The 17,839-nt window shown below is 39.5% G+C and overlaps 1 protein-coding gene across 7 annotated transcripts in view; it reads right to left on the bottom strand.

Moving 5' to 3' along the window:
* The window catches only part of SPIDR (scaffold protein involved in DNA repair), a 194,030-nt gene that overhangs the window by 84,641 nt on the left and 91,550 nt on the right, over nt 1–17,839 (bottom strand). The window lies entirely within an intron of this gene.

Below are 17,839 nucleotides of genomic sequence, written 5' to 3'. Positions count from 1 at the left end.
ATGTCCCACCAATTCAGGTGTCACGTATCAAGGAAAACACCCACTTAAAAACTAGCACAGTACTGCACCAAAGACGTGTACCCCATGTCCTCCTAAATGTGTCCAAAGTCCAGGAGAAAAACTGCGGAACAGTTGTAGAAATGGGAATAACACTGGCTTCCAGCACAGCCCACGCAGAAAAAGTGCAAGTGGCTGCAAAGAAGCAAAGAGCACAGCAGATGTAGTGAGCAGATGAGTGAGCCGTGGCCATCAAGCCAAGAAGTGTAACACACCCAGGAGCACATGGTGTGCAGTCCATTCTCCTCCAGACCCAGCTGCAGTGGCTGAACAGGATGGCTGCCCCTCTCAGCTGCTCAGCACCAACTACTGCCAGGACCTTACCATCCCTACGGCAGAGCTCTAATCCTCTCAGTGCAAAGGCAGCCAGGTTATCAACAACTGACTTAAATCATCAGCTCCCTCTCAGATTTCACACTAATGTGCATGAAGGACTTTCACACATTCATCTCCACTCTCTGCTGGCATGGGGCAATGTGTCCAGCAAGACAGCAGGAGTGAGGAGGCAGCAGAGGCAGCAGTGCCAGTGGCAATTCACACTGTGAACAGACCCACTGCAGCTTCCTCTCTGCCTTTGCCTCTGTGCTGCTCTGGGATATGCTTGATCTTGCTGAACCAATTCAATCAATAGTATGTAAAAAAGTCATACTTCTCCCCCCTCCCCATCTTTTTAATAATTTATTTTCTGATCAGTTCTCTACTGGCTTAGTGATATGAATCACCAGCACTGCAAGATGATACAATGCTGCAAGCACATGGAAAGCCAAACTTTGCCCTATATAAACACTTTATGTAAGTCACTGAAATAAATTATGCTGCACATTATGAGTAAATTATGCTGCAAAGGGGTAAAAATTCTCCTATATTTGTTCAGAACAATAAATTCCTTTTTTTCCACTGTCAATCCACATTAGACCAGTCACTTGCTGCTTGCAGAATGCTCTCTGAACATTTCAAGCAGCCATGGCTCTTACTGTGCTCCTGGGCTACAGTTTATTATCTTGCTCTTTTTCTGCTCAATGCAGTTATTTTTTTGAGAGAACAGAACAGAGTGAATGAGGATAAAGCAGAGAAATCAACAGGAGCCAAAATCTCTCCATGTCTACAACAAAAACACGTCACTAGCAGCCACAAAGGATATTAAAATCAACAGATAAAGGTCAGATAAAGCACAAGATAAGGTAGTGCGTACATTAATATCTCAAAGATGCTATTACAAGGTTAATCAGTTATGCTGGCAAGATTTAGGTTTGAGCTATTTGGTGCCTAAGAAATATAATCAAAATAATTTATTTTTACTTTATAAGCAAAATGTAAGTCAGCCATGAAATTACTACTTCACAGAACAAAATTAATATCATGCACTTAAATCTAAGTTTAGAGTCACACTTTTGACACTGGTACAGCTATACATGATACAGCTGCTCCAATGCAAAGCAGAACTTCAAGTTTTTAACAGAGGTAAGCTTTGTGCTAGCTGAAGGCAAAGAGAAGACTGCTTGGTATAATATATTTTTGTCCTCATTCAGTTACACGGTCTTTGGCTGTTTTCAGGAATGCTATTGAATACTGTGAACTAGAGGTTTCTTTACATTTGTATCTGACAAAAATCAAAAGTTCTGAAATTCCAGTATGACTGATTCTGCAATTTCTCTAAATTTTTGAACCTACTATATTTTGTATGACTCAGAATAAAATATCAATTGCTTGTTTCACCTAGGGGATGGCTCCAGATTTTCTATGACTGTTCAACACAAGCATGGCTAATTCTTGAGCTGAAGGGAAATTATTTAGGCTCCTGTCATTAGAACACAACAAAGAAGAAAAGCAATTTACAATATTTGTTTAGAAATATTTGCAATTTAAGCTTTCACAGCAGTTATTCTTGAGAAAGATTTGCAGGCACAAATCAGAACACAGTCCTTTTCCCATGGTCTGCCTGTACTCTTGGCAGTGTTCTCTCTTCAGCCTGCTCAACATTAACGAGGAGGCAGAGTGTGAAAGACAGGGTTAAGTCTAATTATTCAGCCAGATACATCAAAGAGAAAGTTTCCATGAGTATAAAGTAAGCCATATTTCAGTATTTAAGAGCCCAGTATACAGCCTAAGGAGAACTTGGAACTCCACCTTTATCAAACTATTACCTCTGCTATGTATTATTCACACAGCAAGAGTCTTAATTGCCCAGACACTCTGCCAACTCTTTTCTCTCTGTTGAAACCAACCACACAAATCTAAAACGCCCATTTTCTCAGAAGTGTACTGAAACATACACTACAGATATTAGCTGTCAAGTGCTCAGCACAACGCTTCACATTTTGTGAATTACAGATTTCTACAGCTCCATGAGCCTGTCAGTATCAGCGTGTCTTGGCGACAGCAATCCCTCCTTCCCCAGCCTTTGGTCATTGCTTTGTTGACTGTCTGTAGGCATGTGTGGGTGTATTGGCCTCTAACAGACAAAGAAAGTATAAGGAAATCCAGGTAAAGCTAAACCGAAAAGAAAGACTTTCCCATTTAGTACTGAGAACACTTATCAGTTCCAGCATTCTCACTTAACTTGCTGGAATTAAATATGCTGCAGTGCCACTCTGGAACTGCGCTTCCAAAGTGCAATAACCTTGTATTGCAACCATTCACTTTACAACAATATTTTGAAAACATAATGGTTAATTTAACTCTGAAAACTTGTATCTCATGCTAATAAGCAATTTCTTTTTGCTCACCTCTTACTCCTTCACTGTTGCTTATATGCCACAGAAAATGTGGAAATAAGAAATTGGTTTAAGCTAGTCCTGCCGATTTTAAGAGGGCAATCATGCCTAGTGCAGGTTCAAAACAGAAAAGAGAACATCAGTGAATTCTCTGAACTTCTTTACTAAACAGATAGATTTGCTAAACCAACTAAACCTTTTACGGGACACTTAGCTTTAGAACAAGACAGAGCTAGTGGCACAACAACTGGAAACCTAGCAAATGTAGTGCTGTGCCTAATAGTGGAGGATGTCTCCTCTACTGAACAAGGCATTTCATAAAATTAAAATTGTTACTGCATCAGCATCTAAAGATGCAGGTGGTAAGCTGCCAGAAAATAATGTCTAGTTCTTTAACAGTAACTTTTCCTTGAAGATTTTAGAGTAGTACACAAAACTTTAAAAGTTCACACAGCAGTACTAATTAACAGGCATCTTATAACTCCTGCTTTTTCCTTTACCTTATGAAATGAAAATAAAAGGTAAAGAGGATGGTAATTTGTCTAAAGGAACACAGAAAAGGAACCTCTACATTCAGAATACCCTCAACCCATGGTTTGCCCCCAACCCTCATTTAGGCTTGCAAGTCTGTAAGTTTTGCTGCAGACCATGTCAAGGACTCATGCAACTTGGAAAAATAGAAACAAAAACCAGTCCCTTCAGAAAAAAAAAAAAAGAAAAGAAAAAGAAAAACAAACCCAAAAAACCCACCAGCTTATAGCTGGAGCACTCCTATTGGTCAGATCCAGGTCCCAGTAGAGCCCAGTCACTATAGCCTGGCAGAAACAAGATGTGCCAGGGAGCAGGAGCAGGGTCAAGTGGAACTGGAGGAGGCCAGAATAGCTGAGGCAAGGATGTATCACAGATCTTGGCCTGAGGTCTTAGAATGCTTGGTTCCCAGGGAAATCCTCTAATGTATCACCCTTTGCCTCATACCCTAAAACTCCCTACACTAAAGGACACATGCAAAAGGCAACTTCCAAAGGAAACATGCTCTTCAAGGCTTGTGCTAATTGCAACTTGTTCATTTGCAGTTGTAATAGCCAGGAACTGCCTGTGTATGCAAAGCTGCTCCTATTGCTTTTCTAATGGAATATAGTTCCTGTCAAAACGGAAGCACAAACAGTCCCAATCCCAAGCCAGAAAGAGGCAAAGTAAGACAGTACAAGCAGTAACATTGCAATCTAAATGCTTTCCTGCTCTGCATAATCTCATGTCAGCATATGTCATTCACAATTAGATCCAGAGTTAATTTCAGGTCTTTTAGAGTAGGAATTTACACTCTCTGTTCTTTAAAGTAGTGCTCATTACAAGGAAACTCATTACACCCAAAGCAGTGAGCAGAATCTGCAACTCCTTTCAACTGTCTTACAGCCAACAGAGAAGCTGCAGCTATTTTCTCTGTGGGAAAAGCATGAGTGATCATGGCAAAAGCTCAGTGGGTTCTTAGCAGTCCATGTTCAGGATCTTTGGTTTAAAAACCCCAAAAAACAAACAGAAACCTTTGCCACTGAACTGTCATAGTTTCTGATAGCATTGTTTTGATACCAGCCTGGCAGAGACATGTAAGCAAAGCCCTGCTGTTTGCTGTTTGCACAGACAGCTTCTTGCAGGTAGACAGCTCAGAACTATCCAGTTACAGACCTGTGGGGTATAATACAAATAAACAGTTCTGATCATAATATGCAGTATAGGCAACAAAGCCAAAGAAAGAAGAAAAATGACACATGCCAAACCATGAAAGAATAGAGGTGAAACATTCTACTGTTAATGCTTTACGGAAGTGTAAGAGGATGGTCCTGTCCAGAGAACAGCTTCTCACCTTCATCTTCACATGAGAGGGAGCAGAAACATCTTACAAGAAATCTAGAGACCAAGATGCTAAGTTTCAAATAGTAGAAGATTATAACATTGAAACAGGACTTGCACAAGTGGGTTCTTCTGCTCTTCATTGAGACGCTCTCTTAAAGTGACTACAGGACTGCCTGCAGACAGTATGTCCTCTCAATGTCCAACTGAATCACACTTACTCTTATGTTTCAGAATTTTTTTATTTGGAACCAAAAAGCCCCAAATACAAGGAGGCCAACTCAGCTTACAGGCAGGAGTTACCTTTTCTTTTTTTTTTTAATAAGCATTTATGAGGGCTCTTCACCCAGAATCAACACTACTACAACACTGCTAATGGTAGAGATAAAAGAAAAATTAGTGCTAGAGCCTTTCAACATTAAGTTTTTGAATAAAAGATTAACCCTCTTCTTACTATAATCCTTACCAGTGTTAACTTAAAGAGCATTGAACTACAAATTAATGGCAAATCCAAAACTGCCTAAGCAGAGAGAAAACCTCCATTCACTATAGGAGTTCTGAAATGGTTAGAAATCAGTGTGGACTGACAAGATGTATTTGGATCACAGGGAGATCAAAGTACCTGAAGCTCTTCATATCAACTAAAACCTGAGCTTTGCGTGTGATAACTCCTCATCTTTGGCATACACATCTTTGAGTCAGCAAATTCCCTTCATTTGATTTTTAAAAAACCTCTCAGTCTTTATCTGCTGAAGAATCCCTTTTTTTATTTAACACAAAGAATTAAGAAGTAATTACATTATGTTTACACATTTATAAGTGATGGGTTGCCTTTTGTCAAGGGTTCTAGATCCCTTAATCCTTCCTTAATCTAATCAAACAAATTGGCAATAAATAAAGCACAAAGGGATGTGGCAGCGCAAGGGAGAAATTGCAAGGGAAACAAAGGAAGCTTCAGACAGCTCCTGAAACCAGTGATCAAATGCAGGCAAAAGAAAACCTACCACTCAATTTCAGTGGAAACAGGGAAATAATGGGTAACCTTCTAAGTTGTCATGGAAAGGTATAACACAGTAAGTCCTAATAACACAATGTGTCAAGCTCCAGTATCAGGCAGTGAGACAACTACAAATTATTTGGACTAAAAAATGCCTTATTTGAAAAAATTGTTAAAGGTCTGAGAGCTTATAGCTACCAGTGGAATTTAATTCATTAATCTAGTAGTATTTAGTATTTGGTGTCCCTTTGAAGCCAAGTGTTCAATAAGTGCTGAAAAAACTCCAAAAAAAAAAATTCCTCCCTCTGTAGTTTGAGAGAAAAAAAAGTACAGTGAAATTGTTCAAGTAGCTTCAAATGGCAAATGTTTCTGTCTGGGCTATTGACATTTTATTGCACAAACCCTTCCATCAGTTTCCTAGCAGAAGAAGGACTTACTAAATGAGATGATGCTTTAATCCTTGGAGAAAATGTACAAGGACAGACCTTTTTCAAGTTACTTGCGATATAAAGAATCAAACCACAGCACTGTAAACCTCACAAGCAACACAGCAGGACTCTATCACAGAGTTCAAGTTTACAAGGGAGAGTAGGAAAGTGCTATGTCACAAGAGGGGTTTCTGTCCCAGAAACAAAGAGCCTGGTTTCCCAAACCCATCAGCCAGAAGCATCAGTACTGGGCGCTTTAACCCCCACCTCTTTCTGAGCAAGCAGCCCTGACACTGCTGAGGTTGGCACATATTAGCTCCTATTAGGATTGCTACAGCTGGTCAGGCTTTCAGTTTCCTTTTTTTCCCCCTTTAGCAGAAAGCTTATTTGCCTGGGCCAAAATGAGTTTTGACAAGTGCCGCTTCTGAGCTTTTCTATTTGAAACCGAGCTGAGCATACACTTCACATTTCATTTTTTTCAGACATACCTCCCGAGAAAGCAGACCAAGCTAAAACGCAACACCTTGTAAATCAGAAAGGTTTATCTTTACTTGGAATTGGGTCAGCTACAATGGTTTAAAGCTATTTCTTCATTTCACTGTCATCCAGCCACCAGCTTTGAACTTCTTTGTTTAAAGCAAAGATACTAAGGAAGGAGTGCCTTTCACAGTAACAGTGAAAAATCCAGCAAGAGCAAAAATTGCCAGGCATGTGCTTGGATGGTAGCAGGCAACAGTAACTTTAATCATCTAACTGATAAGTATTTGCTTTTAAAATGTCCATGAAAAATTAATATAAACATGGTCTCAATGTTATAATCCTTGATCACGCAAGATTCCCAGAAATGTGATGATGTTTTGCTTTAGTGGTAACCATAAAACAAACAAAAATTCCAAGATTCTGTGATCAGCCAGTGCAGACTGTTTTAAAACTGTATTTTACTGTTTTGTGATTAAACCTTTCCCTCTAAGTCTTGATCTTTGCAATGTGCTTTTATTTCTACTTTAACTCAGATACAGTTTCCCAAACACAAGATAAAATTTCAGCTTTCCAACAACCAGAAACAAAATCTGTCTTTTGTAATACAACCTTCTAAAGCACTTATTTAAAAGTATATGGCCACGAAGAAACCCCGAGCAAGACTGAAGTTCTTCCTTCTTTATTTAGCTGCTACAAAGTAGGGAAATGTATAAATTGCAGAGTTTTTTTTAATGTGGAAAAGGAACACATTTCTAAATTCAGAAACACTGGTGAAAATTATTTACAGTCTCCACTTTACCTAGACTCTAGTAACTAGAGTGCTGAGTCATAAATTAAACTGGTGCTCTGACCTTTAAGGAACAACTGAGATCATAATAAACACGTCTTGTATTTTCAGCTGAGTCCAAGTAAAGAGAAGTCTCACAGCTCCTTGAAAAGCCTCAGGAGATGCAGTTTCTTAAAGCACACATAAAATTGATTCGTGTTCACAGTAACTAAAAACACATTAGAGAACAGACACGTTAGAGAAAAGAGATGTTAGAAAACAGAGAAGCGAAAAGACTCAATTTACATTGAATTTGCACTCTTTCCTCTCCTATATATGCTCTAAGTTGGAAAAGAAATAATACTGAAAATCACTCAGGCATGTGAATAATCACCAAAGGCACACAAAGCAACCTGAGAATAGAGTAGACCAGACAGTACAATAGTTTTGTGCTGCCATGCAAGACCTGGAATTTCATTTTTGTTTGGGAAACGATGAAGATTTCTTACCTAGAAACAGTCATTTTAGCAATGTATGGCCCATGAAGGTATTCTTGCGACATAAAAAGTTATGAAGCAGAAAAGTTAGACACACCTTGCTTCAACAAACTTGTAAATGGAAACTTCTTCCCAATGTGTGCCATACTGCTCATTTTCTCCTCTCAGCTACATCTTCCTTCAGCCCAAACAAAACTAAACTTTTTCTCCAGAAGTCCTTCAAACCCACTATGGACCTTTCATAGGGGAGTGCTATAATCAGGGCAAATATATCTGTATACAAGCCTGTGTTCACACATACCTCTCAACATTTTATCTATCTATATGAACTTACACTTCATCTTTACCAGTTTGATAACCAACACTGTATTTCACTATACAGAAATAGTTATATCCGTATAAGTAGGCAATTTATTCTCAATCAGGGTGTGCTACAAGCTACACTCTTTATAGGCATGAGTCTGCTATGTGCTAAACATATTTTATAACAAGGAGGCCTTCTTTCTTGGCTTGGCTGATGTAAAGAGGTTAACACCCCACCTGTGTGTCACTAAGCTGTAACATGCTACAGGCAATTTTACCTACAGGATGTAAGTAAGTTCGGAAAACAAGATGCAAATGCTATCTTGAAACCCTTTCTGCATCCACAAAAAAAATTCTCAGACAAAATCAGAAGACTACGTGATTCAGCTAAATATATCTACGCGCTGGTTAACCCTAAAAAGAGGAAAGGGGGCCCAGATCTGCTCCCTGCTTGTCTGTGAGCTGTGGTTGAGTTTGCTAACCCAGGGAATTAATAATGCAGAGCTGGTGGACGGAAACTGCTCCCAAAAGGGTGTGATGTGTGCTGGAGATGGGACAGGCAAAATGGCAAGGACACACACCCCACCCTCCAGGCAGCAGCCAGGGCTTTTGCTCAGGAATGGAGCTAAACAGCACTATAAAAGAATCCAGTTTCAATTGAAAAAAAAAAACAAGTGTCCAAGCAGTTGTCAGAGCATAAGATAAACATCAATGTAGATCATTTTAGGTGCTTTCATTGGCCTTTCCATGTCACTAAGTCACGAGTTAGACTGTAGACTCCCAGGAACACATGTCATTAAGACAGGAATGATAATAAGTACCAAATACTTCAGGCATTAATATTAATAACAAGAAACAGAAACAAAACAACAAACAGCAATAAACACTGAATACTGTCACAGCTCTATGTTTGACTAAATGCAAAACATGTTATTTACATTATGCAATTGAGTTACGAAGCACTTTCACTCTTGCTTCTGAATACAAAATTGCAGCTTCCTATCTCTGAAGTTTGAAATGTCTCTCAGTGGCTGTAGCAAGCTCACGAAAAAAGGTTCACTACTATATCATGTGTGGAACCATGTGCCAGCCCTGGCATGGTATGCAAATGAATTCACTGATCTCTTTGGGTTTTCCCCTTTTTTTTCCCTGATCTTTAATGAGGATATCAAGCTCAGAGGGAGCAGGCAGGAGACTGCACTGTACTTTCACAATGGGAAAGAAGCCAAAATACAGGCACAATGCCTGGATTCAGCAGTTTCAGGCAAATGCATCAGAGTTCATACATCCTCCTCCAGGAAAATGCTTTCCACTGCCACTTTAACAGGAAACCTAGCTCAAAACCAAGGATGGGCTATCCCCTCATTCACTTTTCATGCCTGGCTATTGAAGCTATTCCTCCACAAGAAAGGTTTTCCTGCTAGAGAAGCTTCTGAAATTGCTTAAGAGCAATTTGCTTTGGTTTTTTATGATGATTTAATTCTGTAATATTCTGAATATTACACATTGTGCTTATTAGTCTTTAATATTGGGCTTTTTATGCTGAAGATTACATGTACATACTCAGAAATACATACTCAGAAAATATAAAAGGAAGAAAATGGACATAGCATTACTTAGTAAAACATAAGTATATATACTAAAATGTCTCAAAGTTCACAGTATATTCATGTTCTGTCTGAAAATGGATCCCACTGACACAGACTGTACATGCTTAATTCCAATTTTCTTTATGTTCCTCCTACACTTTCCTCAATTAGTCTCTCTTTACCTGCTTGCAATGCAGAAAAATTACTTGGTACAATATGAAGTTCTCTTCCTTCCTCTCAAATCCAAAACAAATTTCTCTGGCTAGTTGGCAGAAAATAAATTTAGATGTGTTCTAAGTTCTCACATTCCATATGAACAAATACATCCTTAGGACAAGACTGCACATGTCTCTAGAGAGAAAAAGCACAAGATTCAGATCTCAAGAAGGAGCAGCCAGAAGCATCTCTAAGTCTCTCTCAATGTGTTGCTGCTCTGGGGGACTACAGCAGTTTCTGACATAGCTCATTCAAAGACCTTTAGAAAAGCAGTCCCCAGTCTCCCCTTTTCTGGCCTTCCCTCAAGCCCAGGCCATTAATTAGCATTAATTTTATTTACTAATATTCCAGTAAAACTGAGAATCACTGTTATTCTAATTTTTTTTCATATGCCAGATCAAGACTCACAACAGATACCTTGCTGAAGATTTTATGGGAAGCCTGTGGTATAAGCCAAATGAAATCAGGAATGTAAAGAATATTTTGAAAACAAAGTCTGTTTTTCCTCATCTAGTAGCCTTTGATTATGATTCTGCCTTACACTACAAGACATCTGAGCATGTGTCAAGAGTTGGCAGAGAAAGGGACGAGATTTTGACCATGTGACTGGCATACAGCCAGCTCTGACATGGATTACTATGACACAGTGGCAGAACATGAGGCCACAGCATATGATCCTCCTCTGTCCCTGGACAAACTGTGAAGCCAGGAGAGCTTTGGCAGAGTTGAGGCTTCATGTACTGCCATAAATATAGGTTTGCCTAAAGAAAACATTCTGGCTCCATGCTGTCACAGTTAGGTATCCAGGCTACCTGGCATCTTCTTTCTTGACCCCAAAATCAGATTCACAATACCTTAAATTTTTTTTTAAATTTTTGCAAGAACATGGAATTGTCCATTTGCAACAGCATATTGTTGAGAAATATGAGTCTATCACCTAAAATCTTTGTTCCAGGCCATTAACTCTTTTTGGAAAACAAAACAAAATTATCATGTTTAAGACCAAAGGAACATTCTTCCCTATAGAAATTAGTAGTTCTTGGCTGGCAAAGAATAAACTTGCATTTTCTTACTGCTTCTCAAAACAGGGAGAGAAAGAGGAGATGGAAGGAAGGGAGAGGATTAATCAAGATAATATTTGCTGATGTTTCTATTCTGAAACAAAGGGGAATAATAATCTGGGAAGATATATTACATGACAAAGATGGGAAGTAACTTGCTACGTTGCAGAATTATTGGAGCCACATCCCAACCATAAGAGGCATGGATACAAACACAGATTATTTCCTCAGTAAATTAGGTTACTAGTGTTTCACTGTTCAGGAAATAGGGGAAGCAAAGAAGGAAGTAAAAACTAAAAACATTGTTTGTTTTGAAGAGACTATATTTTGACAACTCTGAGGAAAGGCTGTCAAAAGAGGAAAGTTGTATATCCTGACACTAATGGACTCTATGAATAACTTACAGACAAGATGATTCTGATCATGTTTGTTTTTATATGAGGCAAAAACTCATTTGCTACTCATATTGCCCTAGTTTGAAGTTGCTTCTATAAAAACAAATATGACACAATGAAAAACTGCTAAGATTCACCAAGCTACAGAATGTCCTTCCTGCTCACCCTGGCTCACTTTTCACTTAGAAACGTAAAAGGAATGTCATGCATTTGTAAACTATGTCTGGGAGCAAAGCCTCAAGTATCATGAATAAAAACACTCAAATTCTACACTATACCAGTAAAAATGCTACGTGACTTCTATTGAAGCACAAAGTCATATGTTTCTAAATACACATGGTATCCATCATATGAAGGAAGAACATTAATTACTACATTTGACATCTTCCTTGGGAACTGCACCCCTCCTCGCTGAGCAGAACAAAGTCTCTGGCACACTAGAAGTTGCCAAGACTTTCTGCTTCTCTGTCCTCAATGCAATGCATATTCTCTATGGAAGGAGGAAGACAAGAAAGGGAAAAATTTGTAATGCAACCCTCTGTTCTGTATGCTACACCAATTGATTTCTCAGCTCAGTGTTTAATACTGAATCTTACTGCAGCCATGTTTCCGGGCAATTATATACTGAAATACATATTGACAAGTCAATTTTTCACTTGCATACAGTAAATATTTGTTAAAAATCTGGTACTTGCAGGTTGGTAATTTGAAGCTTCTATTCAAAAGAGCAAGCTGTAAACAGTGTGCTCAAAGGCACCTGACTGGGTCTCACTGACCTGTTGCTGTGCTCTGCTTTATATTTCTTGGCTCTAACCTGGCCGTGTAAGGGAACAAGGTAAAAGTCCACATGAACCTGCTCATTTCTCCTGTTTAAGGAAACAAACCTTAAACTATATGCTGAGAAATCAAGAGTCTGCAATTGCTGTGGTGTGGGCACTTCCTTCTGTCCAGGGGATAACTCTATTCTATCACTTGACCAAAATAAAGGCTGAAAGAACCATGAATTATTCATTTAGACAATGGGGTAGAGGACCACCATCTCACATTCCATAACTCACACATACAAGTGTTTTCCAAGTGTCCATGTCATAGTAAACTCTGAACTTGTTCCTCTGGATAAAGTTACAGTGCTTAAGACTGGTTTTCCTACTTATCATTCCAAGTATCTGTTTGCTGTACCATCAGGTAATATGGTATGGCAAAAGCTGTCCAGCGTAGCCAAGGGAACAAAAACATACCTCTTTTCAAACTAATACATACCAGCTACAAGGGAACAATGTTAGTATTTTTCTACAGTTTTAAGGACTCTACAAGAGAAAGGATGCAGTTAGACAAGGTCTAGAATTTTGACAGATGCAACAGTGGCTACGCAGTCACCATTACCAGACAGAGCAACACCCAGGTATTTAGAAGATGAACATCCACCTTTTTTTTTTTTTTCCTCCTTAGTGATTAAAAAGCAGCTTATTGTCTGGGTTTTTTCTGTTTACAACTGTGCATCTGCGAATGTGTATGACAATAGGAATTCTCAGAGCAAGCCAAACTGAGAAAGATGGATTGGTCTGATGTCTGGTCATTCATGGGTGTGTCCACACCAGTCCTGTGGTTCAGATCAGTGCTGTGTTTCTGTAGCAAATCTCTCCATCTTCCCTGAGCTTCGGTTTGGATTGTGGAGCAGCCTTCTGAGCTTACAAGATGGATTCTTTTAATATGAAACTAAACCTGAAGATATGCTCCAACTGCTAAAAGGCATTTGGGCTTACAGCCTGTCTGGAATAAAGGCCCACAATGCCTACAGCGGGACCAAATCTCCCACACCAGCTTCTACTCCACAAAGCTCCTCCTACCACATCATTTGCTAGTACAGACGTGTCTGTGTCAAAAACTATGCTCCCGTTCCTTGGAAAGTTTGTCTTCTATATTCACAATCCTACCTGCATCCTTTGATAGCTTTATTTCAGACAGGCATATTACAGAGAAAGGCCATGAAAGCAAGAAAGATAGACAAATTTTCCTAGCTGTACAGCAACACAGATGTTTCGAAAATTTGATTCCCCAGATTGGGAAATCAAAGGAAAGGAAGTCAGAAGAAGTCACCAAACTATGCTGCTCACAGTACACAGGAGTGGCAGGCACAGGGATGACCAGATTTTGGGATGCACTGAGGATCCACACCCCACAATACTCTTGATGTGAACATATGTAAATGAGTTAATAACGAAGCCCTCAGCTTACAACCTGCAATGTTGGCACAGGTCTTCTTGGCAGCTGCACATACACTCATTTTTTGACATATTGATTACTGGGGATGTATCACATATAGCAGATGTCACATCTGAATCATTGCTTCTTTGCAAAAGGCAATCCTTGTTTTAGTTTAAGTTTTAACTGATAGTTTGTGACACAGCTTCTAATTTAGATCACACCACGGAGTCATTACAGTACTCCAAAGTAAATACTGGAGAAAGATAAAAACTCAAAGACAAGATGTAAAAACCAGGAGAACTGGAAGAGCTGACTGAAGAGGCTTAGTAGCAGTCAAGATTAGGCTGAGAGACCTGCAGACCCTCATAAAGTAATGGTAAGCTATTTCTCCTTACCCATCTCTTCCTTCTTTCTATCCTCAGGCTCCCTGGATTATTTACTGGTTCAAATAAAATGTGACTTATTTCTACCCACTGCTTCAAACTGTTCCTAAGTATCAGTTTACATTCTCAAAATTTATCATTCACATATGCAGACATATACATACATGTCTATCATGTGTATTCTTTAAAATTTCTCACAAAGGGTTCCTCTAACCTTTACCAAAACAATTTGATTGACTGAACTGCACTACTTAGGATACTCAAATTCTGACTACTAATTTTTAGAAAGTTTTATTTTTTACCACTGAAATCTCATCTTAATTTCAAAATCAATGTATGATCCACCCCACCCAACAAACAGTAAAGTACTACACAGTACATTTCTTGAACTGAATTGTTCTGAACACCATAGAGACTAATGGACAAACAGTGCAAAAGACAATTAATGCTAATGCAACCACATAAGTGATGATAACGATAAAGCAACTGACTACTCAAGATTTAGCATTAATCTGTCTTTTTTGCTCTTTTTGGGCACTCAGTATAATCTAGAAAAAGAAATATGTTGTCATGGTGACCCTAAGTGAAGTTACCAGAAGAATGTAAGAGAAATTCTGCAAGATCAAAAGCAAAAATTATTTAAGACAATGACACAGTAACAAAAAGTAGTAAGGCAACTGAAACATAGACATGAATTGCTCAGATTTCACACAGCTACCAAGACTGTAGTGCAACTAGCAGCAAATAGTGGAAAGATCAGAAAACTGTGCAAGAACAGGGAGCATTAGGAGACAAAGATACGTGAGAAAGCATAGGCTTACACTGCCACAAGCAGAAAGCTCTTTGCAGGACATTTCTGTATTAGAGACAGGAACCAGGGTGTGTAGCATAATATTACTAGAAAGGACTAGGGCAGATTCAATTTCAAAAAGCTGACTGTAAAATGAGATGTTCTCACTACACTGATACATTTCGTACCAAGATGTTCCCTGGAAAGCTGGACAACATTCATGCATAATTAATTTTTTTATATAAGTTTGGGGACAGAATCTTCACAAAAAGGTACGTTCTGTGCCTCATCCAAACTAGAATAGGGTCAAGCAGCTGAGGATTGTAGAACGGGTTATCTGAAGTCAGGCAATCCAGTTGAGGCATGTCCACCCAGGTCGGATGACACATCAATCTAAAAAGGGGCACACACAAGGCTGCTGGTTCATGGCTCTTGTCCTGAGTTTACTGACAGGTGGCTAGAAATAATGTATGACCTATATTATTTTCCCAGTATAGTGGCAGGTGCCAGGACACAGCTCTCTCAAAAGAGATTATGCAGCTGCTATAAAATCTTGGAAGGAACTGGCAGATTTGGGTAGGAAAAGAAGTTTTCTCTTAGAGGTGGGTAGCTAGCAAGGTTGGAGTTGCTAGTGGATTTGATTGTGAAATTTTGTCATAGATGAGCAGCCTATGATTCTTTCTGTCCACAAAAACCACCAGCAGCTCACGTGCACAGACTGTATTTAATTTAAAATTACTAAGACTGGGACTTTTGCAGAGTGATGAGCTAATAAACGAGCACATCATGGAAACAGCCTTGTCCTATGTTCCTGTACTTCCTGTATAGAATTATCCTTCATTCACTGCAGGGCTGGTGTAAGAGGTGTGGGTTTGACTTTTTTTCATTCATATTTGCAAAATATTCTGTTTTATGCTACAGGTTCAAAAGTTATTAGCCCTGTGGTTAGAAGAAGTCTGCAGATCATTTGCAGATTGACAGTTCTCTATAATGGTGTAAAAAAAAGGGCTGCAAACAGTTCTGTAGACAGAGGTACAGAGCTGTGAATGAAGAACTGACAGCAAATTTTAGAAATAAGAAGCAAAAGTAAAAGAGTTTATACAAACTTGCATTTCATTTATGATACTCTCTGGGACAGTGCACACATTGGAGATCATCCCAAGTACTACTGCTTGTTCAGAAAAACAATACACACACCCCCCATAATATGTTTAAAAAATGTACTGACTGAGGGAGGGGCTGGGAGTGGAGGAGGGAGAAGAAAATAATTTTGCCCTTACAATCGAATCACCAAAATGGTTTTGAGTAGTGGTACAGCCTGAAAGGACTCCTCCCTCAAACTTGTTCCTGGCAGAAGTCGGCAGAAAACACTATAGGGCATTTTCTGTTCAGAAAGAGAAAACCGAAAAGGCACAGCACATGACTTTGAAATGAATGCTAAAAACAAGGGAGGATGAAACACAAGCACCAAGCTTTTAAAATCATCTTGTAATAGCAGCAAATATCTGGCTACATTTCAGCTCCAACAATAGGAGCTGCAGTCCCACCTCGGCAGAAGTGAAAAATACATGCAAGTAAGTGCCAGTTGAGTTTCAGTCTCATATACTTCAGTATTTCCTACCCTGAAGGACATTTTGAACTGCAGTGATGGTAAAAGTCTTCCTGCATGAAATTCTTAAGGCTCCTTTACAACAACCCATTTACTAGGGAAACAGAGAAGTTTCTGTATTTTAGCAAAACAACCTGTTTTCCAAGTTCTAAAAATAGAAAAGAAAAAAAAAAAATTAAAAGTGTCTGTCATTTTGAAACCACTCACAAGCATTTCATCCTAAGCAACACAGCCTCCCCCCTTGCTAAAAATAAAACAGTACATTACAGCAACATTTTTTGCTGGCTTCAGCCAAGGATTTGAAAACCTCCCCTCAGCCGAGACAGGCCGTAAGCTATGAGTCAGCACTTCTCAGTATTTCTGGAAATTCCTCAGCAGAGCATCCACCCTGTAGCAGGAAGCTGCTGCTCACTTCAGTCGGTACCAGGAAATGGATGGGTGCTCCTGGGCCTCACCTGACCCGGGCACAGAGCTCAAGGAAACTTCCCCAAAACTACCAAATGTTCCCCGTCCCACCAGCTTCCTGCAACACCACCAAACACACTGCCTGCAAATGAGCTTGGGAACTCCACCCAAATACAACTTCGTGCAGTGTCAATGAACAGGAAAATATAGGATGAATTAAGGAAAAAAACCCATCATGCTGGACAAGGGCAAGTCTCTCTGGTGCAATTTTATTGGTATGGCCTCTCCCAGCCTAAATCCAGAGGTAGCTTAGCTCCACCAGCCCTAGACAGGATCTGTGCCCTATCCAAGGAAGTCTGAATTCATACAAAACAGCCATGTCCCACCATGTAAAGAGCAGGTTCCTGGTGTTTACAGTAAAAATTATTCTTTCCCCTTTCAAGTGGATAAAGAAGGCACAGGTTCAGGGCATTGCCACACACACGGCACAGCTCCGTCTCTCCCTCCAACAGTCCTCACTTCACACAAAACATCTTATGATCTGCATACAACAGAGCCCAAGGATGGGAGAAGGATCCATGCCTGTCTAGGGGATATCCCAAGATAGCCTGTGCCTATACAGGCTTGGTGTTGTCAGCTATCTGATCCCTACTGAGACACGAACCAGAAGTCCCCAGGGAAGCTCTTGGTGCTCAGTACTCCCGAACGTGCAGCACTGACAAGGTGGAGATGCTGCTCTTGGAATGGAGATATAACATGCCATGCATCTAAGGAGATAAAGCAGCTATTTCACAAGCACCGACTGTGGTGAATGCAATTCCCACTTTCCTCACCTTGGACTGAGTATCTACTCTTGTTTTGCTTTAAACACAGGCTTTGACAGGGACTTTAAAGAGGGAGAGTTAAGGGAATAGGAAGTACTTTGTGAACAGCAATAATTGCATGTTCTGACCTCTCCAGCTTACATCATGTGCGTTATCCAACAACCACAAATCAAGAAGGAAACAAAATTTCAAGAAAATAACTTTCAGCACAACATACATGTTAAAACTAACAGAACAAGACAAATGTTGACATTTCCCTGCTTGTTTCTTGA

Source organism: Lonchura striata, chromosome 2 (assembly GCF_050655825.1).
Source record: "Lonchura striata isolate lonStrDom1 chromosome 2, ASM5065582v1, whole genome shotgun sequence".
Classification (NCBI taxonomy): Eukaryota; Metazoa; Chordata; class Aves; order Passeriformes; family Estrildidae; genus Lonchura; species Lonchura striata.
This window is presented reverse-complemented; position numbering and strand designations above follow the sequence as displayed.